Genomic DNA, 5,929 nt, shown 5'->3' with positions numbered 1-5,929 from the left:
AGTCTCCATTTGTACATTGGTTGTGACACAAAAAGTAAGTAGTGTCATGGATAAAGCTGGTTGAAAACAGGGTGTAATTTTTGTGGAAATATTTCTTTTTTTTATTGAAATTTGAAATTTAAATGAAAAGCATTCTCAACCTTTGATGCTATGACTAGCTCTACTCAGGTCTAGTGCTAAGAGCAAGAAGCTGGGCTCCAAGAACTCATAGGAATGGATTTAGTTCTGATCCTGTGTCACTGATTTGCTGTGGGACTTTTGAGTAAATCACTCAGGATCTGATCCTAAGCTACTGGAGTCAAGGGAGAGATGCTGAGTGCTCAGTGCTTTTGAAAATCAGTCCACTTATTTAGATGCCTAAATATAGAGTTAAGAGTCTAACTATAGACATTCTTTTTTAAAATCTGGGTCACAATCTTCCTTGATTTGGTTTTTTTCCCCTCTGTCTGAAAAAGGAGATGAATGGCTATCATGCTTGGTGGTAAACTCTCTATTCTATATCTTGGAGTTTTGTAGTGATGTGGCTTTGAAAGCACTGCCAAGATACATCTCTCTTTAAAATGTACAATGTCTTTGTAATCTAGGATTGGTAGCTGATTAAATTTAATGCAATTTTTTTGGTATTTGACTCTTACAAAAGAGTTTTACATATTTTTGTCACATCCATAGAACTAACCCAATATAGTTTGATCCAGACTGAAGCATCTATGTGCATTAATATTGTCTCTTCTGACAACCATTGTTCCTTTAGCCATAGGAAGTACTTGTCTGACAAACATTATCCCCCTGTTTCCAACCTCTCCTCTGCACTGTCTAAAATCTCACTCCTTGGACAGCAGAAATCCAAATTAACTTTGGAATCTAAGTTTCATGTTGTTGCCATCCTACTCCTGGATTAACTTTTCATAAAAGTCTCATTAATTGTCTGATAGATGACTACCTGAATAGATATTAATAATTGAAACTGTTTCAATTCACCAAATAAACGTCTTAGGATCTACAAATGCTGCATATCAAATTTGAAAAGCCTATTCTTTGTTATCCCGAGCATAACAGATACCATTATATGTTCTTTTTCAGTGTTGCAGATGAGAGCAGAGAATGTTACATTTCAGCTTTTGAGTTATGTAAAGTCAAAACCACATTTTAAACCTTTTTTTTCTTGTATAATACAAGAGCCAAAATCTAGCTCCACTAAATTACCACACAAATGAGTGCACATAATTGCTACAAAACTAGCTTTAATGCGTTTCTGTGTATTTTTGTTCGGCATAATCTGCATAAGGTCTTGAAGACTCTTTGCTGTGCTAAGATTGGTATGTACTCTGGGGGAGAAATGGACTTCTGACTACATGCCTTTGCCACTCTCTGGCTCCAAATAAGGAAGAAAATGAACTTTTTGCAAGGTTTGGGTGGGATTCAAAATAGAGGCTTGAGCCAAAGTCCACTGCAATCTGTCAGCTGATTTCATTGCGTTTTCAGTTTATTGATTCATAAATATGAAGGCCAGACAGGACATGTCAGAGTCAGCGGAAGCTTGTTTATATGGTGGGGGGCACAGTGGAGGTTCTTAGTTTGGGGAGCAGGAGTGAGAGCGGGGCAAAGGGAGGAGGTTGGGGAATCTGGGGTAGCAGAGAGAGTGGGGTGAGTACTCTGCACAGGGAGTGATGAGAGCAAATGAGACTTGGCAGAGGTGGGGTTGCTCTCAGTTCTCCATAGCAGCTGCTCCAGCTCCCTTGAATCCTGATTGCACCTTCCCTTCTTCCCCTCTGTCCCCCCATGTGTTTGAGCCTTTTAGAGGGAACTGCATGCAGGGCAGAAACATAGATGAGCTCCCACAATATTTCCATTGCATGGGCACTAGCTCCCACTCCTCCCCCCAGTTTTGCCACTCCTGCCTTTAGAATTTCATCCAACAATTTCTGTTCAAGCCATAACTTCTAGCTGAGCAAGAGCATGTCTTCAAGAAAGACATTCAGTCTTGCTATCAACATTTGAAGTGATGGAAAATCCATCACATCCTTAGATAAATCGTTCCAGTTCATCACTGTTAAAAAAATTGTCTTTTTTTCCAGTCTGAGTTTGCCTGCTAGATTAAGAGCTCTCTGCTATCAGAAATTTTATCCCCCTGTAGATACTTTGCAGACAGACCATGACTGAGTCCCCTCATTGGAGCAGGAAGTAGGGAGTAGAAAAATGTCACGTGCTCGCTATTATTGGCTTAATCATCAGACGATATTTGGCTACAAGAATGATCATAGATGTTTTCTTAAGTACAAAATGTTAAATACATCCTAGTAGATTAGAGGATTTATATACCAAGGTAATAGTACCATGGGAAACATTTTGGATAGAAATGCTGACTCCTCTTTAACGACAATGTTTTAGACAGCAAAATTATAATACAGTAGAATAGATGTATACTTAGAGTATGTTAATTTTGTAGATAGTTGCTTACAGTGTATTCATCACCACAGTATATGAGTGCCTACACCTTCTGTAAGTGTTATTTTGAAGCTAGGTCTGGGCTTTGCAAATGTTAACAAAACTGAAATAATTACAATCCTGATCATAAACTTGTTTGAATCATCCCTGTTGTTGTTTGGTGCAGTTGTACATATAATGCCAAACCTCCTAACTAGATGAAGTAGCTGATCATTGCTAAAAATAGAAATTTTGGGCACCATAATTTGTGAACATTGTCAGCAGGATTGCTTTTCTACCACATCTATCAAGTGTAGTGTGACTGAGTTTGATTTAAGAAAATAAAGCATACTGGAATCAGCAAGCTAGGTAAATATGGTCACCTTTCACCTCTGGAGATCATGGTTCAAATCTGAGGAAAAATAAAACCTAGCCTTAACTTTCAGCCTTTCTCCATTAGTCCTGAATCAAACAAGAAATATGTAAATATAGCTGGAAAATATCTTAATCTCCCTTGTTAGTTTTCAAATGATTACAGTCCTGTTTTCTGTATTCTGATTAATCGGCCTGTGCTGATTTAGGAACTCCTGTGTACCTCTGTTGCCACATTCTTCTTTTTCCACCTGTGACTATACCAAGGTCTAAATTTAGTCTGCAGCATGTGTGACATCCCAAAATGAGGGACACGCAAAAATTAAGTTAGGAAGCTAATGTGAGATTTAGTCATTTGCTGTACATAACTATAATCTGAGTGTCATGAATCTTTATTTCTGATGTAAATAATTTGCAATGTTAAAAATGAGGGCAGAGTAATTGTGTGGAATGCAGGTATAGAAGTAAAACAAGAAATGCCCCCAAGTTGATGTATATTGAAGAGAAGTACCTCTGATGCCTACCAGACTTTCTAGTGATGCTGATAAAGTCACAGTGGGGTGTGTAGCTTTCAGATCTTAGCTAGTCTGACAGTCTCTGCTGAGTACAGGCCAAGTGATCTATTTAAATTTTGAGCTCTCTAGGGCTTCCCTGGTAAGAGCCAAACAATGCATTCTTGAGCAGGGAACCCAACCCAGATGTGTGCAAGATTGTACTCCAGCTGTCAGACTTGACCCAGCAAGAAACTGAGAACCTGATGATACCTGGCAAAGGAATATCAGCAGTTTGTGTGTGTGTGAGAGAGAGAGGCTGTTAAAAACCAGGAAGCAGCTGAGGAGTCAGGAAGAAAAGAATGTCTGAGGAAAAATTGAGAATGATACCAGGAAATGCATGCAAGTAGGGTATTATTGGGGTGGCAAGAAATAGTCTTCTGATTATACACATATATAGCTAGGAGAGAGACTGCCAAAGGTTTATAGATGAATCAGATCAGGAAGCTGGAGGAAGGGAAAGTGGAGAAGACCTCATAAGGAGTGGATAGGCATGTAAACATTTTGAGGCTAATCCAAACAGAACAGAAGAGCACCTATGATTTGTTCCTCTCTAGCTGAAACCCTGGTTCAAAAAGAGCGAAAATGGGTTTGGTAGTTTCACCTTAGTCCCATATGACATTTTTCCACATCATAAAACATTCTCACAATTTGCACATGTAGCACTTTCTGTGCAGGGGGCAGTCCTCAGCTGTAATAGCAGAGGCAGTAAAGGTCCAGTTTAAAGTGTATGAGAAGAATCTCCCAGAGCACAATTCATCTGCAGTTTCCTTAACTTGATCTCATAAAGACCCTCACCTTCAGCAGCATCAAATTCACACCAAATTTAAAAGTTGTTTCTCTGTGAAAATAGACTATCTGCACTTCAAACTACGTAGCACCATCTTTAACAAATCCTTTTCTGTATCAATGTCACATTAAAACATTCCAATTTACAGTGCTGAGTAAACAACTGTATATGCTTTACAATATTAGAGGCACAGTTTCTTATAAGTCTTAGAAAAAAGAGAGTGCAAGGTAAGGCATATTGATACTTTATAAGTAGGTCAGTGATAACTCTTTATATATAAACTCACATGGACTCTCCAGATTCAGGGATAGGAATACATGGCTAAAGCTGCTGTCCAATAAAATATTTATGTTTTTCTTTAAAAATAAATACACTCGGTTGAGCTGCAGTAACAGTGTAGGGTTTTTCTAATGCAATGTTGTCATCAGCATGCTCTGAGCTTTTTCAGTTTATCTTATTACCATCACACAATTCATGAGTTTCTCCTTGCAGTAAAGTTGTTCATTAATCTGATGCTTTTAAATTTTCTCTAACTTTAATTTTTCATGCAAGCCAAGACAATTTTAAACAGTTTTAATTTTTGTATTGTAGATTCTAAGACATTCTAGTCTAATAGTCATTGTTCACTATTTATCTTGACATTTTCCTTTATCCAGAAGCTCTCATAAAAATGCAATATTAACTTGCCAGAAATCTGTTCTTAATTCACTCATTTCAGTGTAAGTTAGGCTGAATTGCTCCCTCCATCTCTGCCAACCAGAGGGGAAAGAAGCAGAAGAGCTGGCTTTGTGGCATGGTTCTACTAGTCTGCCCTTGTGGAAATACTATCAGAGGAGCTCTGTGGGTACAGGCATCTGTGTGTTGGTGGGCAGCATGGCAGGGGTAACAGTTATTTTCTTCACATCATTACTTCTGTGGTTTTCTTCTCAGAGAATAGAGAGGATGAGGCAGGTCTTCAGCTAGTGCAAACTGTCACAGCTCACAGTTTATACCATCTGAGGATCTGTCCTCTTCTATTTAACAATTTAATTATTTGCATTTAAATACGGTAGAGCACAGAGTCCATAGTGGGCTGTGTGGTTTCCTCACTGGTTCCCAGAGGCCACCTATCAAGATGGAGGATGACTTTTAGTTTTTGTAATCACATCCCACATCCTTAACCTAAACAATCTTCACCCAGCTCATGGGGCCAACTGCGAGAATCAGCATTTTCTTGAATTAGTTCTTCTGCACTCTGCGATTCCTCCTGCATGAGGACTAGGAGTGGGGGTTCTGGCAACAAGTGGGAGGTGCACTGATATGGGAATGTAGAGCCAGCATGAAGACACATGGCCTCTTCACTGGTGGCCCTGATCTCTTAAATCCCCAAATTATGCACAGATCTTTTATGGTCAACATGTTGAGTTCTGAACATCTTTGCTCCTTCTGCAATGGGTTGAATTATGTTTCTAATCTTCCCCTTCCTTAACAGAAATAAGAAACTGTGTATATACAACCTCAGAAAGTTCACAGTCACCTACAGCCTTCATGAAGAACATCTAAGGCCTGGTCTACAATAGGGCTTTACTTCGAAATAATCCCCTTGAGGTCGAATTTCTAAGCGGAGTGTTCATACTACTAAAGCCCGTTATTTTGAAAAAACAGGCCACTTATTTTGAAATCTGTACTCCTGCTTTTTTGGGGGAATAACACTAATTCCAAAATAGTTATTACAAAATTATGTTAGTGTGGATGCTCCAGTGCCACTATTTTGAAATAACTACTCCCCAGGGTAATTTGAACTAATTACTCC

Source organism: Pelodiscus sinensis, chromosome 1, assembly GCF_049634645.1.
Source record: "Pelodiscus sinensis isolate JC-2024 chromosome 1, ASM4963464v1, whole genome shotgun sequence".
Taxonomy (NCBI): Eukaryota; Metazoa; Chordata; order Testudines; family Trionychidae; genus Pelodiscus; species Pelodiscus sinensis.
This window is presented reverse-complemented; position numbering follows the sequence as displayed.